We start from the raw sequence: 24,901 nt of genomic DNA, 5'->3' as shown, positions 1-24,901 counted from the left end.
CATAGGGTAAGCGGACAGCTAGCCTGGAGCGGGATCCCCGCGTCGGGGCCAGAGCTGTCGGCAGAGAAGCAGCACTGCTGGGGAAGGGGTTACATGACACGGGTCTGTCGCTCTTTGTATGCACATCTGTGTGCTCGTGTGTGTGCGTGCAATGGGGTGCTGAGGGTTCTTTTGCGTGGATGCACTGCAGCGGTGTGCACCGCACCTGTGCAAGGGTGTGCACGGAACTGGAGCACTAGCACGGGGTCGGAGCAGCCCTGAGTGCTGGCCCTCTCCCAGAGCCTCCAGCCCCTGCTAGAGCCCACTAACCAGGTCTGAAAAATGCCAAATGCAGCTTGCTTTTTATTTGTTTGTTTTCTTAGAAACAAAAGAAACCTCGAAGAACTTACAGGGAATTGATGTTATTAATAGCAGCCCACACCTGACAGGGTAGGGCTAGTTTTTCAAAGTCAGAAAACAGAGGATGATCCTGAAATTTTGTTTATTTGGTTCATTGGTGCTTTTTTCTAGAGGAAAAAACCATGATGGAAAAGGGCATAATATTTAGACTTTGGTCTCTTGTTGACACCTCCTACAACCCCAGCTTACCTACATCTCTTCCTATTTTCTTTCAGTCCATGCTAGCAATCCAATTTGTCCTTCTATCTCTTTCCCCCCTGACCATCTTTGCCTAGTTTTGAGGGTCATTCAGACCATTCCCTCCTACCCAATGCTGTCAGCTTCAAAGTCCCATTCTTCAAAATGTTTTATAACTCTCCACCCAGGACCAATCTGTCTACCTTCCTATCCCCAAGAAACTGTTCCCAGTTCTTCCATTACTGCATGTGATATATGTTGCTCTCAGACATTGTCTTCCTATGTTTTGCTGCAATGTATTTCATTGTTTTCCATTCTGAATTTCTGAGGTGAAATGATAATACATCGTGTAACACCAGATGTGTGAAATGCCTTACAGTCATTCTTCTTTGCCCTCTCTTTCACCTTCTTATGCCCTCCTGCATTGTGTATTCTGTATGGTAAACACTCCAGAGTGTTTACCATAACACCTTTATAATTTCCTCCTAAATTATTTGATGCAGACTTTCTCCTTTCACTCCATTTCTAGCTTTTTCACCAATCTTAGATTTTTATACTCTTCACTATTTCCACAGTTGCTTTATCCATCTTTCTTTTTCCACCTCCTCGCTTTTGTTTTCTTCATCCTTCAGTCTAGTGGGCAGGAAGAGGAACATTAACTTCACCCATAGCTCTTTCATTACTTCCATCCTTATCTGCTTTGCTTTTCATCTGTGCTGTTTTAATAATGCACTTGGACATCCAACCAGTGTGTACTCTTCTGCTAATGCATGTATACATTTTTGCCAGATCTCTTTCCCAGATGGCTCCAAATCTGGTGGAAGGCTGTGTGTTGTGGCACAAACAGCAAGCATCTTAAAAACATTTCCTAGAAAAGCACAACTTGTCAAAGTAGCTTCTGATTTTGTGGGATTTGGGTTTTGGAGAGACCTCCAAGACACCTTTAGGTGTTGATTGCTGGGAGTTTATGAGCATGCTGTCTTGGCCCGTGGTCTGCCTGCTGAGATGGATTTTGCCAGGCAGGTGAATAGGATCATCCACTTCTCCTGCTCTTGGAAGTTTGAAGCCAAAATTATCTAAATAAAAAAGGAAGCACTTCATGATAATTGATATGAAATAGAAATTGTATAGTATAGAAAAATACTTTTAAGTTTAAAAGCATTACAGACCCAGGTTACAATACTCTATTTTGCCTGACAGTTGTCCCTTAAAAAATAGTAGAAAGCCTGGCACAAGATTAAATTCAAGGAGAGCTAGGGATAAAAATGATGATTCTAACATAGCATTCATTCCCCTTTAGTTGTTCTTTTTGCCTTTGTATTTAGGTTTCACTGTGGCTGTAAGAAATGTCCAACTGCAAATCTACCAACCGTTCCACAAGCTGATGTCTGCTTTGAAAAAAGCCATGACAATGAAGAAATTGCCCATAGAGTGATGGCATTTAAACATTTCTACATGGCAGTGATTTAGTCTCTTCTGGCTCCCCAAAAAAACAGGGACAAGGGACAAGTGCTTAGTTTTTAAATCATTGATTTCCACACTGCACCACCACATTTTTCTTCATACTTTCAGTCTCAGGTATTTGAACTCCTCCTGTCTCTGTATAGGTTTTACTCTGCTTCCCAAGCCTCCTTGAGGAAAGGCTTCAGTGACATTCACACTGGATATAAATTCAAGACTTTTAAGATCAGAGAGTCATTAAATGATCATATAAAAGGTCAAACTGGACAAAGAGTGTAATCCAGTGTTTCCTGTATTTAACCATATTGTTCTCAAGTCTGACTTTCTAAAAGTTTTTCCATGTTGCTACAGCATGGTGCAATACACAGTCACATCCCTTAGAAACCAAGTCAGCTATAACCTTTGCTGTTAAAAAAGGACAACAGATGCTGTACTGTACTTTAAATCAAAATTTGTTTGGCTTTAGCTTTGGGTTACTTTTTCTTCATTTATTTTCTGTTTTGCCACCACATTAAATTAGTGTACAGCTAATTTTATAAATCAGGGCCTGAAAGCAAGACTGACTGCACAGGACAGAAAACCTTCCTGCAGAGATTATACACTTACAGAATTGGTTTAATCTCTGTGAGGGATTACTTACATTAACTTGGTTAGGTTCCATTACATTTATCAAGAAACACACAATTGCTTGAAGATCAGCAGCCAAGTTGGGTTTTGGAGCACTGACACCCATTTAGTATTTGGTTGCCACATTAATGGCAATGATGATTTTGAAGCAAGTACCAGTGCCACAGTGATGTGAAGACTGGCAACTTCAAAGCCCAGAATTTTGTCTAGATCCTGTAAGCACCAACAGAGATCAGCATGAAGGGCAGCCCAGTCTGCAGCACAGAGCTGGGGTGCTGATTATATCTCACTTCTATCATACCTCCTACATGTGGTTTATTGATTTCCTATATAAATTTTGTTATGCCGGAAATGGAGGGAGTCCAAAAGCACATCACCTGTGGACTCCTCAAGACTAAATTGCCAGTGGCTCTTTACCCGTGGCTTTGAAGAGACTGCATTTGAAGGCCTGCACATAATCCCTTCTGATCTTTGCTACTGGCTGCACAGGAGAAATTCAGGATATACAAGATCCACTAAGCCACTGTAGCAGAGTGCCCCAGAAAAGGAGAACTAGTTTCAGTTCTTCCTGATTTAATATATGCCACAGAAGGTGACAAACTTAAGAGAATTCACATAAGAACACACATCAGCTACGGAAACAATCTTAGCTTTCACTGTAAGAAAAGTCTGCACATAAGGTCATCAGTGTTGTTTGACCCTGTTTCCCTGAGAAGTGAACTACCACTCCTCTTCCAAGATCATCTGAATGTTTTTGACTTACTTATGAACTTTTGGATGTTGCCATGGGCAATACAGCAGATGACCAACAAAAGGTGATCTCAACAGATAATTCAGAGCAGGATCTGGGTTTTTCTCTCCTAGCACTTTTTGGTACTGCTTCTGGTTTATTCTTCTATATGCAAGGGCTGACTTCACCATGACTCCCTTTTGTAGTCAGGTGAATCAGATCATTAGGCCAGCTTCCTCCTGTAAAAATAAAGACCAAAACAGACAATTCTGCAAATGAAAGAATGGTTTTGGCATTGTTGTATTCTTGTCTGGAGATGCACACTAAGCAAATTCATAGAATGTTTATTTTGGAAATGAATGTATTGGAAACCTTTGCTTACCAAAACCCAACAGACAAAAAACAAAACTGGGGGGAAAAATATAAAGAAATAAAATATAAAGAAATAAAAAAAAAACTCAACCCAAATACCCCAAGATTATTCCAAAGGGGTATAAAAAGGGTATAAAAACATGAGCTTTCCAGCACTGCATCTGAAGTGCATCTACACTAATGCAGGCAGCATGGGAAACAAACAGGAGGAGCTGGAAGCCATTGTCTCTCAGAAAAATTATGATATATTAGCTATCACAGAAATGTGGTGGGATGTCTCACATGGCTGGGGTGCCACAATCAATGGCTACAAACACTTTAGAAGGGATAGGTAAGGAAGAAGAGACAGTGGCATGGCCTTATCTATCAGGGATTTGACACTAATTCTCAACTATCTGCAAATTCCTTATGTTTTTAACTAAGCCAGGGAGAGTGTAGAAAAATCTCTGATCTTTCATAGTATCAGTCAGGGTTGGAAGGGACCACAAGGATCATCTAGTTCCAACCCCCCTGCCATGGGCAGAGACGCCCCACACTAGATCAGGCTGGCCAGAGCCTCGTCCAGCCTGGTCTTAAACACCTCCAGGGACGGGGCCTCAACCACCTCCCTGGACAACCCATTTCAGGGCTTCACCACTCTCATGGTGAAGAACCTCCTCCTCACATCCAGCCTGAATCTCCCCACCTCCAGCTTCATTCCATTAAGTGGAATTTCCCACCATTTCCCATCAAGTGTCTGTCTTGATCAAGCCAAAGAAAGTCTTAGCTGAGAGACTCCATTGCCATGACTTCTTTGGGTTTTTTTAAGGTATGTACTGCAGAGCCTCTTTGTCGCCTCCCATTATATCCTGTTGGGTTTGTGGGTTTTTTTTTTGTCCCATTTAACACACACTTATTTGGTAAATCAGTAACTCAACACAAAGCTGGTTCTATACAAACTGTTTCTGACACTTTTCCTTGTAGAGCCAATGGTTCTTCTATCAGAACTTGTACAAGAATCCCTGGAGAAATAATTATCTCCCAAATATTCTAAGAAGGAGTTAGTTCATCAATACATTTGTATAGGATGGCTGCTGTTTCAGTTACAATTCCTCTTAAATTAACATTTTTATTATGAACAATTTAAGCTCCATTGCAAGCTGAACAAGTGACCAGGCCCCTTTTATGTTGTTCTTAACAGACAAGGGCAAAAGGACACAGTCTCAAGCAGCACCAGGGGAGGTTTAGGCTGGATGTTAGGAAGAAGTTCTTCATAGAAAGAGTTATTGGCCATTGGAATGGGCTGCCCAGGGAGGTAGTGGATTCACCATCACTGAAGGGATTTAGGAAGAGAATGGATGGGGTGCTTGGTGCCATGGTTTAGTTGATTAGATATTATTGCATGATAGGTTTGGCTCAATCTCAAAGGTCTCTGCCAACCTGGCTGATTCTATTCTAAAAAGGTTACATTTACATATTCTAGCTCCCATTTAATCTATATATAATTAAGAATAGTAGTCAAATAGAAGATTATTATAGTCAAAATGAGACTAAGTTTGGGAAGTTCTGGTTTCAGCCTTACATTCTTATTTCTTAAAGCTTCTTTCCTGAAAATTTTGATCTGACATATACTAAATTTAAATATAGCTACCAAAGTGAGAGCCTCTGTAAAGATAATTTAATCTACATATACCTTCAAAATTGTTAGAAAATTATTACTATTTTGACTGCTAAAGGCTAGTGTTCTGAATATATAGTTTGTAATTTTAGACTGGACATTCAGGATAGATTTAGATTGGACATGAGCAAGAAATTCTTTACTGTGAAGGTAGTGGAACACTGAAACAGGTTGCCCAGGAAGGTTGTGGAGACCCCATCCATGAAGACATCTGAGGTCAGGCTTGGGTCTCTGAGCAACCTGATCTAGTTGGGATGTCTCTGCTTACTGCAGCGGGGGGTTGGACTAGATATCTTTTAAAGGTCCCTTCCAACCCAATGCATTCTATGATTATGATATCCATTCTTCCAACCTTCAGACAATGTTCAAGTTATTTCTAGTTGCTTTTCAACTGATGCAACTTATTATCCTCCCTGAAAATGTAAGCATTTTTAGTTCATCACTTCTTTCTTTAGAAACACATACATGCCCCAAACAAAGGTGCTGGACTAGAATAGTAGTCAGTGTGATCTCATCAATTCATATATCTGAGCAGCCTGCTGAATAGTCATTAAGCATGGAGACTAAAATCCTTGTCTTGAATTCTCTAATAAAGAGAAGCTACAGGACAATGCCAGGAACAGGATTGGAGTGTTACTTACGATTTTGTCCTGGCTTAACAAGGCTTTGTGTACCTTGTTTTCACATGAAACATCTATTTGCAGCTCAATAATATATCTCTGTGCCTTCATAATATGACTGGATAGACAGATAATAGACAGGAGGGTTTGTGGCTGGCCCAAAATCTATTTTGGGACTTCCCCATCTCTGCAGCCATAGGCAGGCCTCTGAAAACATTCACTTCTGCTTCATACAGCATGGGTGCAATTACACAGACTGCAGTCCTCAAGAAAAATGTTTATAAAATCAGTCTACGACACAGCACATGCTACCCCTGCATGCACAAAGGGACAGGAGAAAGAATCAACCCAGAGAGAGCAAGGCATCTGGGCATTGCCAGGTGCCAGCAAGGACCAAGGCACAGGAGTCTTGTCCATCCAGAGGGGCTGGCTGTTGTTGAAGAAGCTGTAAAGTGCCAGATGAATGAAGGAGCAGGCAAGCAGCCAAGAAAAGGGAAGAGGATGAAGGACAGATTTTTCTCCACCATCATGTCAGAGGCTGCATAAGCAGACAAAAACCACCTCTCAGTGCCACAACGGGGCTAGCCTGTATATTCAGCCCACACCAGCGCAACAGGGTGTTTTTTCACTCTGCACAATAACACAGCCTCCTGGCCACAGATTCAGCAAGCCAGCCTGGCCTCCTGGATTTGATTTTGGTCTGTGAGTGAGTATTGACCTGCTATACCCTTAGGTCTTATGAGTCTGACCCTTTTCACAGAGAAATAGGTACAGCAAAAATGTGGACAGATGCCCTGCCATCGTGAAGGACAACAGAACACACTTTGTTTTTGCAGGAAGTGTCGAGGTCACCCTAAGTACAGAAATACTGTACCAGTTCTGGTAAAGCCAGCCCAGCAAATATAGACATGAGACAAACTGACTAACTAGATTTCCATTTGCCTGTGACCTCTATTACTGTTACTTGCTCCTTTGCCTATAACCTCTGTAATTGCCTTTTTGGTGTTTTAGGTCAATATGATTATCAGTCTGAACACTGCCACTGCTCTCAAATTTTTCAAATGAAGCCTCATCTGGAAAGTTGCAACCTCATTCTGTTTCAGACTTATTAAAAAGATAGTGCCTTCCACTATGACAGAATGCTCCTGGTCATAGACCTATATTCACTCATCAATTTGTTTTCCTTTTGTCACTGTTTGCACAAAATAATTCACTCGCCCTGCTAATATTTTTCAAAGTATGCTCTTGTTTTAATACACACTTGTTAAAATACAAACTGTACAACACTAAAAATTAAACTCTGGAGGAGTCCAACTCTGGAATAAAGTTGGTTGGTGAGAATTAAATACACATAATAATGATGTCAGTTCTTATTGGGGGAAAAAAACCCAAGTTGAGTTTATCCCTGTATTTAATCAGTACAAACAAAGAATCATAGAATTGCCAGGGTCAGGAGGAACCTCAAGGATCATCTAGTTCACCACTGCCATGGCCAGGGACACCTCACACCATATCAGGTTACTTCAGAGTCCCATCCATCCTGGCATTAAAAACCTCCAGGGATGGGGCTGGCAACCTGCTCCAGTGTCTCACCACCCTCATGGGGAAGAACTTCTTCCTAACATCCAATCTGAATCTACCCATTTCTATATTTGCTCCATTCCTCCTAGTGCTATCACTATCTGACACATGAAAAAGTCCCTCACCAGCTTTCCTGTAGGCCCCCTTCAGATACTGGAAAGCTGCAATAAGGTCGCCTCAGAGCCTTCTCCTCTCCAAACTGAATAGCCCCAACTCTCTCAGTCTGTCTCCACAGGAGAGGTGCTCTGGCCCTCTGATCATCATCATGGCCCTGCATAGAGTATATGAAGTCTCAATGAGATATCACTTGTGCTCCCTCAAGAAATCTGAGGTATATATAGCTGAAGGAGCAGCTCATTTTCCTTAAACCCATGATTTCTAAGTAGGGACTCAATCCAGCTGCCAGTGGAATGACTGAATAAAATGTAACTGACAGCAGTATCAATCATGCCCACTCCTAGGCAAAGCTAAACATTATATGCAATTAGCGTATTAACAAAAGAATGCTTTGATGAGCCCTACTCTTGCCCTCTTACATGCAAGTAACTTTGTGCATGTGTCCAACAACTGATCACAGAATCACAGAAACCATTTAGGTTGGAAAAGACCCTTGGGATCATCAAGTCCAACCAGTAATCCTACTGTACAACGTTCACCCCTAAACCATATCCCCAAGCACCACATCCAAATGACCTTTAAACACATCCAGGGTTGGTGACTCAACCACCTCTCTGGGCAGCACATTCTAATGCCTGACCACTCTTTCCATGAAAACATTTTTCCTAATGTCCAGTCTAAACCTACCCAGTCACAGCTTGAGGCCATTCCCTCTTGTTAGAATTAACCATGTTGGAAAAGACCTTTGAGATCATGAAGTTCAACACCATCTAATCAACCAAACCATGGCACTAAGCACCCCATCCAGTCTCTTCATAAATATCTCCAGTGATGGTGACTCCACCACTTCCCTGGGCAGCCCATTCCAAAGGCAAATCACTCTTTCTATGAAGAACTTCTTCCTAACATCCAGCCTAAACCTCCCCTGGCACAGCTTAAGACTCTGTCCTCTTGTTCTGGTGCTGGTTGCCTGGGAGAAGAGACCAACCCCCTCCTGGCTACAACTACCCTTCATGTAGTTGTAGAGAGCAATAAGGTCTCCCCTGAGCCTCATCCTTTCCAGGCTAAGCACCCCCAGCTCCCTCAGCCTCTCCTCATAGGGCTTGTGCTCCAAACCCCTCACCAGTTTTGTTGCCCTTCTCTGGACTCGTTCCAGCAAGTCAACATCTTTCCTAAACTGAGGGGCCCAGAACTGGACACAGGACTCAAGGTGTGGCCTAACAAGTATTGAATACAGGGGCAAAATGACTTCCCTGCTCCTGATAGCCACACTGTTCCTGATACAGGCCAGGATGCCATTGGCCTTCTTGGCCACCTGGGCACACTGCTGGCTCATGTTCAGCATACTATCAACCAGTACCCCCAGGTCCCTCTCTGCCTGGCTGCTCTCCAGCCACTCTGACCCCAGCCTGTAGCACTGCATGGGGTTCTTGTAGCCAATGTGTAGAACCTGGTGACTGGATGTGTTGAATCTCATGCCATTGGACTCTGCCCATCTGTCCAGCCTGTCAAGGCCCCTCTGCAGAACCCTCCTACCCTCTAACAGATCAACACCTGACCCCAGCTTGGTGTCATCTGAAAACTTACTGATGATGGACTCAATACCCTCATCCAGATCATTGCTGAAGATATTAAACAGGATGGGGCCCAGCACTGATCCGTGGGGGACACCACTAGTGACTGGCTGCCAGCTGGATGTGGCACCATTCACCACCACTCTCTGGGCTCAGCCCTCCAGCCAGTTCCTAACCCAGCTCAGAGTGCTGCTGTCCAAGCCATGGGCTGACAGCTTGGCCAGGAGCTTGCTGTGGGGGACAGTGTCAAAGGCCTTGCTGAAGTCCAGGTAGACTACATCCACAGGCCTCCCCACATCCACCAGGCAGTCACCTGCTTGTAGAATGAGATCAGGTTGGTCAGGCAGGAGCTGCCCTTCCTACTGCATGAAAGCTGGATTTTAAGAGCCCTAGTCAAGCACATGGTAAGTTCCAAAGGCAACAGCTTGAAACTTTAATATTCATCCCAAGGCCTTTTGTTTCTTTCTTTCTTTCTTTTTTTCCTTCCATCTTTTCTCTGCCTACTGTTATTTGTAAGAAAACATGATAAATTAAAAGAAAAAAAAAAAGAGATATAAAGAAAAAAAATAATTTAAATAAGCCTCAAATGAGACTCTCCTCTTCAAATTTGGTGCTTTACACAATGCCAGAGGTGTCATGAAAGAAAAATGTCATCCATAATATGTGAATGGAATCAGTTTAGAGAGAGACCTTGAGTCTGTCAGTAACCTCTCTGTCTGTAAGGTCAAATTACAAACCCTGTATTTATTGCACATAAACACACTGTGTTTCCAGATTCTGCCTCTACACATCCTGGCTAATTTATGGGGGACACCATTCAATAGCTATTATATTTTAGATTCCAAATATCCCTAAAGAAATGTTTTCAATAACACATTCACAGGGTCAGTGATCAACTTTTTCTGTCTTTTTATTTTTGTTTTTCCCAAAGTAAAGGGTGGGAGAGAGTAAAGAGAAGCTGCTTCCTCAGTGATGACAGGAAAAGCCTAGAGAAATCACCATACACATAAAAAGAGGCAAATATTTACTAGATAAAAGCCAGACAGAGAAGTTACTACCTAAAGGCTGCAGCTGGTCGTCTCTGCAGATTTAAAGGATCAGCCACTGAGACTGTAATTCTAAGAAAATCTCCTATTAATGGATAAAACTCAACCGTGCACTATCTGGTGCAGGCTGAGCAGTAGGAAACCAGATATTCCTCAAGGAAAAGAAACACTCTGAGTTCTTTAATTGCAGGCTACCAAATTTGCTTCACTGGGGCGATACGTAGCCACATCCTGGTGGCAGCCGGTGGCTCCTCCCTCCAGTTCATTTCATAGGTCACCAACCCACCAACAGATTGTAATGACTTCTGGCTATTTCTAACTGGGACTTAAATCACTGACCTGAAGTAAAGACACTCATCCTATTAGGAGCCTCCTGAGCCATGTAAATTCCAGTGGAGCTTTTTTTTCTTTAAGTTCTTAAGCTTACTTCACACAAACATAAATGCTCGCAGAAGATGTCACAGAGATTCTCACAGAGTTGAAGAGTAAGGCCCTAAATAATTATAGGAAGCCTCATTCCTCTGTAGTGAAAGCTCTAGAAACCTCTGGTTTGCATTATTCATTCACTAAGCCACCTCTGTATGTGATGTGCATGTGAGAGTTGTCTCAGCAATTCATCAGCTTCAGAGATGGCTGCATATGCAGGTTTTATATTCTAATGCATGTATCCAAACCATCTGGATACAGACATCAAAACCACCTAGAATATTTCTTGCAGTGGTTTGTTTCATGGTGATATGCTCTACTGAAAAGGTCAGCTTAAAAGCCTTGGGAGGTCTTCTGGGAAATTCCCTCTGCTCTTAAATCACCCATCAATGTATCAGTTACACTGTCCATGAGATTTGCACTTCCATTGCCACAGATGTTGTTAAAATAAACAAGCAAACAAATAGGTAAATTTGTGTGACCCAATTTATGCCACCTTCATTGAAAAACAGAACCTGAACATTCCACTCCAGAAGAAAAAAAAAAAAATAAGAACAAAGCACCAAAAATCTGTTAATTCAGAGTATTAATTGCCGAGAAAAGCAGGCATTTAACAAAAAAGCTCACAAACAACTGTATGTTACATGGTATCATAGTATAGTATCATAGTATCAGTCAGGGTTGGAAGGGACCACAAGGGTCATCTAGTTTCCAACCCTCCTGCCATGGGCAGGGACACCCCACACTAGATCAGGCTGGACAGAGCCTCAGCCAGCCTGGGCTTAAACACCTCCAGGGATGGGGCCTCAACCACCTCCCTGGACAACCCATTCCAGGGCTTCACCACTCTCATGGGGAAGAACTTCCTCCTCACATCTAGCCTGAATCTCCCCACCTCCAGCTTCATTCCATTCCCCCTAGTCCTATCACTACCTGAGATCCTGAGAAGTCCTTCCCCATCCTTCCTGTAGCCCCCTTCAGATATTGGAAGGCCACAATTAGGTCACCTCAGAGCCTTCTCTTCTCCAGCCTGAACAGCCCCAACTCCTTCAGTCTGTCCTCATAGGAGAGGTGCTCCTGCCCTCTGATCATCCTCATGGCCCTTATTTAGGTTGTTACATTTAAGCACACAAAATGAACAAATAGCTGTGAAAAAAACTAATTCCTAGAAATCACGCCCATAACTATCCACAAGCAGAGGCTACAGAGCAATTATTAACCTATTGCTGAGCTTCCAGCACCCATAGGATCACTAGACTATTTGTTTACTTTTAAAATCCATTTTAGTTCAAAAAAGTTGTCTAGTTACATTGTTTCCTTTGTAAGTTTCTCTCTGAAAATCCCAGGGACAACATCTTTATAAACCCAGTGTAAATCAATTTATTATACTAATAAAGAAGTCTACCCAATAAAAGTGTATGTATATATATAATTCAGGAGTTAAAAATCAGTGTGAAAAGAGACACTTTCCTTGTTTTATCATCAAGGAAAAAAATAACAAATGTTCTAATGTCATAACTTTTAAAAATATTCAACAGTTAAAAATATTCTTCCTTTAAGATAATAATAAAAGCATCTGCTGCAGAAAGTGTCATTTCACAGAATCACCAAGGTTGGAAGAGACCTCAAAGATCATCAAGTCCAACCTCTCACCACAGACCTCATGACTAAACCATGGCACCAAGTGCCACATCCGATCCCCTCTTGAATGCCTCCAGGGATGGTGACTCCACCACCTCCCTGGGCAGCACATTCCAATGACTAACAACTCTCTCCGTGAAGAACTTTCTCCTCACCTCGAGCCTAAACTTCCCCTGGCGCAGCTTGAGACTGTGTCCTCTGTGACCACAGACAATATGGCTTCCTAGATCCCAGAAATAGCAGACATTTTACATCATAAGACCAAACACCCAGTTAGATGACAGATAGCAATTACACTGTAGACAAAGTAGATGCTCAGTCAGCCCTGTGCTGATCTGTGTATATAAAGTGTGATATACACACACCAGATAGCCACAAAACAGAAATAGTTGTGCATGAACAGTTATCAGATATAATTGTGATACAGTTATCAGAAATAATTGTGCATGAACTTACAAGACAATGAAGCATTTAGAAATAACTGCAGCCAAAACCCATTCACATTTCTCAAATTATCTCCAAATGCAGCAATGGAACTACTGAGAGCAGACAAAAGAATGGAATGAACTAGTGTTGTGATTACCTTGCCTTAGACAATTTCCACCCCCCTGGGAAAAGCTGCTGTTACATTTAGGTACCTAGTGGAGGTCCCCTGCTGGGAGAAGCATTCTGAGGACCACAAGTGAGAGAAATCAGATTTATTGACAAACTTCAGAAACTCATCACACCCGTCCTCTTGGCAGTCAAGACCGCTTATTCAAGGCTTTCTGCATTAGACAGGGCTCACTTTCTTCACTGTTCCCCCATCACACACAGGGCATGTTGTGTAGCCTGCTCAGACCTTTGCGGAAGCAAAACACCACCCCAAGTCAATCCAGTGCTCCCCAGGAAGCTCCTGGAACTCTGCTCACACAGCATACAGCCACCTACAACCACGTAACACCTTCACTCTTGGGGAGGACATATGACCTCAGAGAAGGAACAACAGCCAGTCACAGCGTGCTGCTAGTGGTGTAGGATCTCCTCAACCTGAAGAGTGCTGCCAACACCACTACCTACCATCATGGTTGCCATTTACATTAATTGTGTGTGGCTGCACAGAGCTGATCAGATGGCAAAATCAATCTGGATATTATTCAGCTTGCTATAACAATTCATTGTGTTTGACTTTAAGAGGGAATGTCTAGGATTCTTGGAATCATGGGATTGTGACCTGCTCCTGCCTGGCAGAGGTACAATCATCTACAGCAGTGTCTTAAATTATGGAACAGGATCAATTAAAAAGAAAAAAGTAATAATCAAGGCTTCCTTTTCTGACCACTCTTGCACTTGCCAGCTTTAGCATGTACATCTTTCTCTTTCCTACTGAATCACACAGCTCTTACTGGAACTGTCAGATGACTTACACTACATCCTACTCATTAAGGCTCTTTACAGATTGCGTTATTCCTCAGTCTTCCAATAATTTGTGAGGCTTTTACCGACCAAGAGCAAAAAAGTTACCTGTTAAATCAGAACATGTATGTATAAACAAGGCCTACTGAACAAAGCAGTCAAGTTCAGACAGGAAATAGTCAAGGGGGAAAAATAATGTTACTTCAGCTGTCACTGTGGGCTTTTTTAAAAGCAGATTTAAATCACTGGTGCCTTTTGTGCTTGGGTTCAGTGCACTTTGCATCAGATTTCATAAATTATCACTCTGGGTGTTCTCATTAGAAAAATATGAAAGATTAAAAACCAACCAGAAACACCAAGGCATATTTTTGCAGTCTTAGCATGCATTGTGGATGATAAGGTGAGGCTGGTTAATTAACATGTGAGCCTATCTTAATTTTCTCTGGTGGTACTATTTAAGTAATTTCTGGGTCTCATGGTGCCTCAGATAAAGTGCAGAATAGAACAAATAGAGTAAAAAAGGTCTTCCCTCCAGGAAGGGCAAGGTAGAGCTGGGTCAGGGATCACTCCTCACTCCTCCAGAGCCCGCACAGCATTGCTCAGGTAAAGCTGCTCACCCCCAGGAACAAGGGACTAGGATTTTTTATTCTCAAATTATGCCATTTCAAACAGCTACTGTCAGCTTGAAGCCAAATCAGCATAAGACAACAGGGTTGGAACACAGAAGTTCATTGCCTTGTGAAGCATTTATTATCTTTCTCTCCACTGTTGCCTTTATTATCAAATCCAAAGAGTTTGGCTCAGGTTTGTGTGTGTTTGAGAAATTTGCATTGACCACTTACTCAAGATCTCCATAGCAGAGCTCAAAGCAGTCTCCTTCCCTTCTTAATTAAGGGCAACATGATTTTGTTTATTTTCCATGACAAGGAGTTTGAACAATTCAAAGTCCTGTATTTTGGGAAAATGTTTTCTAGGACATATTTATATTCAGCTGAATTATGACAAGCAACTTTTTATCACAGCAAGTAATTTCTGTGATACTATCAGAGGCACACATTATCCAATTTAACACTTATTACTATAGAATAATACATTAATCTATCCTTTAATCTGAACAGCTACTTCATTAAACAAAAATAATCTTTGCACAAAGGATCAAATCAAATCTAATCCCCAACATGACATTCAGTAAAATGGATAAAGACTGAAGTAACTCATACCTTTGTAACCTTCCTTTTCCACAAATGCCTTTTATTAAACTTACCTTTTTACTTCCAAGTAGATTCAAGACTTCTTTTGTGGATTTACCTCTACCCTCTCCTCCTGCCTAATTTTTGCTTTTTCCTACTGGGGAAGAAAGGGGAAAAGAGAGGCAACCTAAATCTGTTCCCTTCTGGGCTAGCAGAAAAGCTTAAAACACAACAGATGTCTATGACACAGCTATGTTTTCCAACAAATACCCTTAAAAGGGGTATTTTCTTCTCTAAGTTATAGTATTTCCCATTCTTTCATAATATGAACATCATTACAGGACAACTTAGAATTAACTGAGTTTCAGATCACCAACAGACCTGCCAGTCACAAAGCCACAAAACCTTTAGCTCTGCCATTTAACATCCAGCATCTTCCAGAGAAAACTACAAAACTCCCATCTGATCTGTAAGGCCACAAGACGCTAGGTCCTATGTCGAGTGTTAGGGTGACCCAGAATAGCACAAGCACAACTCTCAAATGTCTCCATAGCCTGTTTGGAGGGCTGGACATGGCTATAAACAAAAGGCTCTTTGAACTTATCTTTCTAACCTGCCTTCCTGAAGATGTGTCATGCACGTGCCTTCATTCCTTCAGCCATCAATATTTTTTACAGAAAGAAACTGACATCCAAAGACACCTACCTTTCTACATGCAGTTTTCACAAAGAGAGATGCCCAGAAAAAAGGCTGGATGCCCAGGCCTCAGCTTAAATGAATTCCTGAGGATGGGTGGGAGTCACAGGTGAGGCTGGCCAGGGCAATGAAGTTAGTGCATTCCAGGTGTTTCCAGATAGATTGCAGCAGGTAGTAATGTACCAATTAGATATCAGCCAGTCCAGCCAGTGGAGCTCTCCTGAGGTACGGATCTGTAGAAACCAAGTTCCACTGGTTCACACAATGATTTGCTGACATACTTACCTCAGAAGAAATTAAAACTTCAGTTCTTGTCTCTAACACTGCTTGTGGATAGTGAGCCACCCAGATTGTATACTTTTCCTGAATTAAACAAAGATAAAACTTTTCCATCTCCACTAGGATCTTAAAGCCTTCCTCCTACCTCTTTCTCAATTACTGCAATAAGACCCCAGTTTCTTGTCAGCAACCTGCAATAATTCTGCTTTAATATCCAGGCTATATTTTAATAGTACTGTTGTTTCTTTTTCCCCTAAACCTCTTCTTGAAGTTCACATCTACTTGTATCACAACTACTGCAGTAGTTTTTGTCCCCTTCAGACTCAGTGATTGTTTTTGTGGTCCTTTGGCTTGACCATGATAACTTGATCTGTGCTTTTATCCCCTGGCCCTCTTTCCACAAGTTAGCCTATTTTAGGATCCTTTCCAGCACCATCACATGCTTATCAAGTATCTTACTATTTCCATCCAGCAGCAATGAGTTGGCTGCAATCACCTCATGATTCCAGCTCTTTCACTGTTTGCTTGTTACGTTTTGTATTTTCTCTCATTATGAAAAATACTTTGGAAGAGACCCCTGTTCACTGGTCCAAATTTATGCGTGTTCTCTTCTGTATCTCTAGTTAATACCTGTCTTCATCTGTGATACCTTCAGTGAACAAAAGAACAGCTAGCTCAGGCTGCTGCTGTAGTGAGATCAGTGCTGCCAAGACAAATGGCAGTATTATTTTGTTTTCTGCTTGTATCTGTGGCTGTTTTTCTGTCCTACATTTAAACTATCAACAATCTGAAGTGGGTCTTTTCTCTCTGTCCTGTGCTAGTTCACCAAGTACATGAGATATCGATCTATGATTAAGGGCACGAACAACTACATAACAATAATAATAATATAATGGAAAAGAAGAATACACTATGATTTCATCCCTCTCTAAACCTGGAACAAATTGTTAATGGAGTTAGAAAGCTTCCTTTATGTAATTATCACTGAATATGCCAGCCAAAGTCTAACTCACAGTCTGTATCCTTCAACGTAATAATATACGATTTTAGATCTACATGAAACACAACATGTAGATAAGCTAAGAAAGGATTTATGACCCTCAGTTTGTGACCAGCTCCAGAGCACTAGTGTGCATTTCCAATTGAGGATAGGGAAGCAAAGAGCTCATTTTAAAAGGCTTCATGTCTGAGTCCTTAAAAGCAAGGAGAGAGCTCAAGCAAATAACATTTTCACACTTCCCCCTCTCCCCCAACACTGATCCAAGAGAAGAGACACAAAGGATTCCTTTATTTGAGAGAGGACATGAAAGTTCTTTCTTATTCTGTTCTATTCCTTTGTTTTCCAGAAACATCATACTTTTAACATTTATTAATGAAAACCAAATTGAAACAAATTAACAACAAAAAACCCAAACCAAACCAACCAAACACACACACCCCCCCAAACCCAACAAAAAAACAACCCCACAAAACAAAACAAAAAGCTCTGAACAAACCCCAAACCAACAAAAGCAAACACATAAAAAAATCAATATGAAGGCAAGGAGCATAACAAGAATTTTTAGGTCATGTTTTCTTGAACAAAGTTTGCAGGGAGACCAGGCCCTAACCTGAAGATGCCCGTTTCCAACCTCCTGTTTTAGCCACTGTATCACTTTTTCCTCTGTGTAAGTTTCCTCATCAGAAAATAATCATGTTGTTTACTTCTTATTATAGAAAGGCAATTTTTGAGGGGAGGAGGGCAATTGAATATTTGCAGAAAATATGTCCCTCTCTGGAAATTAAGCCCTAAATTTGTATACAATTAGAGCATACAAGTACTTAAAGGTAAACAGGAGCTACCTCACATAATCCTAAATTGCTTTACCTTTCTTGGTACTCTAAGTCTGAATCAATGGCATCACAGGAGCAAGGGAAGTGACTGTGCCCCTGTACTCAGCCCTGGTGAGGCCACAACTTGACTACTGTGTTCAATTATGGGCACCATAGTATAGGAAAGACCAATGTCTGGTCCTGGTCCAGGTTTGGAGTGCATGTCATATGAGGAGCAACTGAGGCAATGGGGATTGTTTAGACTGGAGAAGAGAAGGCTAAGGGAAAATCTCCTTGCTCTCTACAGCTACCTGAAAGGAAGTTGTAGTGAGGCTGGTGTTGGTCTTTTCTCACAAGTAACTAGTAATAGGATGAGAAGAGATGGGTTTAAATTGCTCCAGGGGAGGTTATTGCACATTAGGAAAAAAATTCTATACTGAGAGAGTGGTGAGCAGTTGGAACAGGCTGCCCAGGCAGGTGGTGGAGTCATCATCTCCGGAGGTGTTCAAGATGTGTGCAGATGTGGTGCTTGAGGATATGACTTAGTGGTCATAACAGTTGAGTTATGGTTGGACTCAGAGATCTTAAGGATCTGTTCCAGCCTTAGTGTTTCTATGAATACCTCAAATGTCACACTTCTGAATCACAGCAGTCCTTAGCATAAATACAGTTGAGTCTGAAGACATCTGAATTTGCTTTCATGGAAGTAAACCAATCCAAATCCAGGTGTTCAAGTATGGAGAAATGCACAGATCTCCCTTTAAACTGCCATTCTCTTTGCCACTTACCAGGTCCCACATTGCCCTGTGTAGCCCCCTGTCATCAGCACACTAGTCACTTTAACTCCACTCAATGCACCTTCATTAGAAACTATCCTACTGTGGTGATAATTCCAGCTTCAGCAGTTCCAGGGTCCTGGAAAGATTTGGATGCTTGCTTCGCTTTACTAGAAGCACAGACCATGAGCTGCAGACAGTTACAAACTCCAGGCAGGCTGCTACAGCAAAAAGTCACTCTGTTATATTTTCTCTGCCACACCAAGAATTTGCCCATTTGAAATGTGTGAGTGGGCTTTAACCTGAGTATACAGGTTTTGGTGGTCTGTGCTGAGATCACACAGTCAGATCTTGTCTGATTTCATACAAATCCCACTTATTCAAAACAGTCAACCTGAGCAAAAGCTTTTAAAATTATACAGTTGGATACCAGCTGTTTTAATTTAGCTTTCAGAAACCCAGTCACAGTTTATACCCAGCTTGGTGCTATTTTTCAGGCAGACAATTTGAAGAGATACTCTCATCTGAGAGCCTTGGACTAAGCTCAAGATGATAATGTAGCATGGGTTCATCTTGGACACATCTTAGATTTCATTCTGCTGCCACACATAAGGCAACATGCCCTTTGCAAGGAAAGGAGATGAATGCTGAAACAGAAGAAAAAGGGGGTCTGGGAAGCAGGAAAGTCATAATGTTCTGAGTCTACTGAATGAGAGTTTACATCTCCCCTTTCTCAAAGGGGAAGGAGGGTCATTGCCCAGGAACTAGCAGGACTCATTGATAGGGCTTTAAACTGGATGTGAAAGAGGAAGGGGAAGAACTCACACTTGCCTGTGACTAACAGAGGGGCAGCTTACTGGGGGCTCCTGAGGCCATAGAAACCAGCAAGGAAACTTCCATGAAATACTTCAAGGGAACTGAGGGGAGCCCTGCTAAGAAAATGATGCAGCAAAGTGCCCAGCTGAAGTGCCTCTACACAAATGCACTCAGTGTTGGCAACAAACAAGAAGAGTTGGCAGCTACTGTGTGGCTAGAAAACTATGACCTGATTGCTATCACTGAGACTTGGTGGGATGAACCCTGTGACTGGAGTGTGGCTATTGATGGCTGCAGTCTGTTCAGAAAGGACAAGTGAGGAAGGAAGGGTGGAGGTGTTGCCCTCTATGTCAAGAATGTGTGAAGAACTGTCCCTGAAGAGCTGCCATTAACAAGTTATGGATAAGAATGAGAGACAAAGGCAACAAGGTTCCTCTTGTGGTTGGCATCTACTGTAAGTCACCTGATCAAGGGGAGCCAACTGGTGAAGCCTTTCTACTCCAGCTACAGAAGATTTTGTGTTTGCAGGCTCTTGTTTTGCTGGGGGACATCTGCTGGAAAAATGGAACAGCAAGCTGTAGGCAATCGAGGAGACTCCTGCAGTGCCTGAACAATAACTTCCTATATGTGTCCAGAGAAGGGCAATGAGGCTGGTGAGAGGATTGGAGCACAAGCCCTGTGAGGAGAGGCTATGGGAGCTGGGGTTGTTTAGCCTGGAAAGGAGGAAGCTCAGGGGAGACCTTATTGCACTCTACAACTACCTGAAAGGAGGTTGTAGCCAGGTGGGGGTTGGTTTCTTCTCTCAGGCAACCAGCACCAGAACAAGAGGACACAGTCTCAAGCTGTGCTAGGGGAGGTTTAGGCTTGAGGTGAGAAGAAAGTTCTTCACAGAAAGAGTAATTTGCCATTGGGTGGGCTGCCCAGGGAGGTGGTGGAGTCACTGTCCCTGGAGTTGTTCAAAAAAGGCTTGCATGTGGCACTTGAAGACATGGTTTAGTTAGTCATGAGGTGTTAGGTATTAGGTAATAGGTTGGACTTGGTGATCATAGAATCAACAAGGTTGGAAAAGACCTCAAAGATCATCAAGTCCAACCTGTCACCCAAGACCTCATGCCCACTCCCACTAGACCATGGCACCAAGTGCCACATCCAATCCCCTCTCGAACACCTCCAGGGAAGGTGACTCCACCACCTCCCTGAGCAGCCCATTCCAATGGCTAACAACTCTCTCTCTGAAGAACTTTCTCCTCATCTCGAGCCTAAACTTCCCCTGGTGCAGCTTGAGACTGAGGTCTCTTCCAACCTGATTGATTCTATGATTCTATGAATGACTGAGAGAGCAAAGAAGGAAAGATGAGGAAGACAAATGTTTTTGTTTTCCTTACATTACAAGGGCACAACCAAGTATAACACACATTTTATCTATTATTTTGCTGGCCTATCAGTGCCAAACAGGACACAAAGCCCTTAGCTGCCAGGTATAGCTTTCTACTTCTAATTCCCACACTTTTGAAATGTTTGTATGGGCCCCCTCAACCAATCTGCCAGTCTTGCTACTATTTCTGCAAGCCCTTTTCCTCCTCCTGTTTAAGCAAGCTTATGATAAGGATGGGACACAGGGGTGCATCAAGAGACTGGTCAGCATTTGTTAATGGTCAACAAATGGAATCAAGGACAAGTTGTGGACAGTTAACCTCCCCTGTCACAAAGCAGTCAGTGCCATCTGACCAGCAGCCAGTGTTCTGTTGTCATTTGCTTCAAATAAAGTTACACGGGAAGCAGTAGTACCTGGAGTTTCAGGATATTCTTCCATCATGAAAGATAATTAAGCTTTGCTTGCAGAAAACATGGAGTAGATAGTATTGGGGGAGAAAGGATACTAGTAGTTAGTGTATTGATTGGGGGGGGAGGGGGGGGAACATAGGAAGTGACTCGGAACAGTAAAACCTAGACAAAGACGTAGTATTAGGCAATGCCACCTAGTCATACCTATGAGTTATGCCTAAATCACAGTGCAGGGTATTTAATTCTGTTGATGGTCTATAGGCTGATTACTCCAGGTTCAGTAAATGCCACTACTTGCCTTGAGACCTTTATGTACAACACACAAAACAGAGCAGTCACTGACCAGGAAATTGTTAAGTCCTGAACAAGTCACCTTTTGTGCCACAGTATACCCATCTTGGAGACAATGACATTTATTTCCCTCATGTTGGTGACAAAAATCATAGCTGATGTTTAGAGCTCATTCAAGTGCCCTGGAAAGGAGAGGTCAAAATGGTGGGGAGTGGCTAATAATTTTTGAACTCTGGCATATCAAGATGATCACACCATCTGTAGACCCAGGAGGTTATATTGCAATACCTTGTTAATGTCTTCAAAGCCTTTCAGAGATCTTTAGAGTTCTTCTACATAAAAAATTAACCCTGACATATACATTCAGAAAGTAGATCCAACACAGAAAAAAGAGCCCTTGAGAGGAAGGTTAAGCTATAATCTGCTGGGTTTTTCCAGATGTGGCAGAGAAGGGACAGCCAGTGCGAAGGCTGTGCGCTCATATGGCTGCTACTGTGTCATGTATTATGTAAATGTATGTCCCAACAGCTAAGAGGGAGGCTGGGGTGGCCTTTAGTTCAGTAGTGTCATTTCTGCTCAGTCAAGTTGTTTCTGCTGTAAATGTAACACCAGGGTAGAAATCTTGCAAATGCCAGCATTGCTGACTCCTGAGGAACTCTGCTTTGGTTTTGGAAAAGGAAGAAAAACGCAATACATTCTATGCATGTAGTCACATTACACAATGCTTTACATATGGAAGGAAGGAAATTAAATGATACACAGGGGAAGTAGACCAGATTACTGAAAATTATATGTACACTCCTGAGGTGAACTGTCTTCATCTAATCTGCAGGTAAATTAATGATTTACAAAGAAGTGTGGTCTATTAAAAATAAATTGTAGTAGCAGACATGTGGCCTATTATGGTGACTTTTCATTTAAATCTTCTGCCTCAATTCTTCTCTGTATCTCTGTGCCCTATGAGATGAGCTGACAGAGAAACAACAAAGAGCTATAAAAATGAGTGGCTTAGCAAAAGATGGAAGAGACAACATTGTCACAGTATAAGAATGGACAAAATTATCTGTACCACTGGTAAGAGAGAAAATAGAAACTCCATTTTTTCCACTTGGCATACCAACAAATTCACTCTGCATTACCACAAGATGCTCTGGAGGCCACAAGCAAGAAGTGGATATCAAGATAGAATAAATTAGTAGAGTGAGATGTCCTGGTGACAATGACTATGTGTAGCTGTAGAAGTTTCTAGAATGCTGATTACCAGAGTGAAGACACAGTAGGGAAAGAGGAATTTGGTTTTGCCTTGTTTGCTCGAGCATGGTTGCATCTTCCAGGAGGGGAGCTCAGGCCACACTCACAGTAGCTGGGGCAGAGGCCCTGCAGTGGCAGCAGGGTAGGGGGAGGAAATGACAGCCTCAACAATCTCTAGTTGAAAATGTCATCATGCTGTGGAAACGTACCTCTTTATAGGCACCTGCCACTCTGGCCCACATCCAAGAAAGGATCTGGTGTTAGGCAAACCTACAGTCAGATGCCAGTTGTGATTTGTAAAATTCAGGGCTTTTTTTTCAATGTAGATCTTAATTTAAAAAAAAAAATGAATAAAATCTTCGCAATAAATGATAAATTTGCTTTCACCTTTGTTAAAGGCCTACTTCCTCTCCATCCAAAATATTTGTATTAGAAATACTGTGTATATGGTGTATGTGTGTATATATATATATAGGCACACACATATATATATAAAGGAGTAGATTTAGTGATATGTCTTATGTGTCTTAGTTCTAGGCACCTCCTTTAGTGAAAGACTTGCCTTGCTCACCATTGCAGGTAGCAAGAAATATGTGAATGCTTCTCATTTATGTATATATATTCATATATGTAAAGTTGTGTGAATATATACGTTAGCCTGACCACCACTTAGCTATCTGGAAGCAACAACTTGTGCCATTAAAACATCCCCCAGAGAAACAATCCGTTTGGCAGCACCGGACTTTACTATAACTGAGAACAAAGCCAACATAGGCAGGAAACCATAAACCCCCTCAAGCTAACTGCAGCCAGCGGCAAGCAGGAGCAGCACTGTTCGGTCAGGCTCAGGCGGGGCTGCCGGCCAAGCCTATCGCCTGCAAGAGGCTACAGTGTGATGTTGTCACCCAACCTATCCCCACCTCCGGCCCTTTTCTTTCCTCATTTAAACTTGCGTGGAGTCTCAAGAGCAAATTTATGGCTAACCACACCACCTGATCACAGCAATGCGCTGAGGGTCTGGGGGTTTGGGTGCACACCCCGAGCAGGATTCCTGCCCGACCACCCTGGATGGCGAGTCCCGGAGATGCGCCGAAGCCACCAGCTTTGAACCCCGATTTGCACAGGGCTTTGAAAAGGCAAATCCGGGCGCGGTGTGCCAAGACGCCAAGCAGGAAACCTCTCCGAGATGGTTGGTGCGGAGCTGCTGGAGGGGGAGGGGTGTGGAAATTGTTGCATGGCAAACACAACACAGGAATTCATGGGGATAAGGAAGGGCAAACATTAACCTCCTGTGCCGGTGGCTTTGCGAAACAGCCGGTGGCACCTCTCTCTTTTCGTTTGCTGTTCCTTTTTCATGGAAAAGAGTTTATGGCTCAAAGCCAGCTGTAAATTAACAGCTAAGTGAAACCATTATGTCAGTGGGATACCTTAATCGGTTTACAAAACACTGCTCAAGGTACGATACATATTCGTAGACAGGAGGGGAACGCATGCAGGTACCCTGGAGGTCGAAACCCAAGCGCATCACCAGCCTTGGGCCGCTGGGCCGCCCCCCACCCCAGAAGGACATATCTCCCCCTCCCCTGTCCCCTGAGCCCTCCACCCATTCAAACAGCCGATGGCCGGGCGTTCACTAACACTTTGCATTAGAAAGACTTTCATTAAAGGTGCCCTGAAGAAACTATTTTGGATGGGGGATGGGCGGCGGGGGCCCCCAGCACGCCTCTTGCTCTGACTGGCTCGCTCGTTTCCTGCGCTTCTCACCCGAAAGGCCAGAGCAGAAAGGAAAACAAAAATCTCTTAAACAGGAAAACAATCTCAGCCCGCGGTGACCGAGCGAGTTGCCCCAGGCGAGGAGGTACTGCCGGCTACCTCCAGGCTGCCAAGCCCGCTCGGAGCCCGGGAGAAGCGAGCCGCGCACCGCTACACAGCACTGGCTCCTCCCCTCCCTCTACTTGGAGCACGAAGCCGCCGACCCCAGTCCGGCAGCCCCGACCCTGGACAGTGTTTCCCAGAGGCTGCGGCCACTCACCAGCCGGGCCCCGACGGTCCCGGCTCCCTGGGCAGCGGGGTACAAGCGGTTCGGCCATCCCTTCCCTTGCCCCTCCCGGCGGGGCCGGCCGAGGGCCGGGCGTGTAGGAACCGGGCAGGGAAGGCGAGAAAAATTCGCCCGGAGGAGGTC

General features: G+C 43.0%; 1 long non-coding RNA gene across 1 annotated transcript; it reads right to left on the bottom strand.

Moving 5' to 3' along the window:
* Nucleotides 1-302: 302 nt before the first annotated feature.
* Nucleotides 303-24,860, bottom strand: LOC137452446 (uncharacterized). Its single transcript, XR_010990092.1, has 4 exons — nucleotides 24,752-24,860; nucleotides 15,719-15,942; nucleotides 3,428-3,633; nucleotides 303-1,652 (listed from the first exon to the last, which is right to left on the bottom strand). It is a non-coding gene; the product is annotated as an uncharacterized lncRNA (long non-coding RNA).
* Nucleotides 24,861-24,901: the final 41 nt, after the last annotated feature.

The sequence above is a fragment of the Melanerpes formicivorus genome, unplaced genomic scaffold, assembly GCF_026170545.1.
Source record: "Melanerpes formicivorus ecotype bairdi unplaced genomic scaffold, bMelFor1.0.p_v2 SCAF_53, whole genome shotgun sequence".
Taxonomy (NCBI): domain Eukaryota; kingdom Metazoa; phylum Chordata; class Aves; order Piciformes; family Picidae; genus Melanerpes; species Melanerpes formicivorus.
The sequence above is the reverse complement of the archived record's forward strand: the minus strand, read 5'-3'. Positions and strand labels throughout refer to the sequence as shown.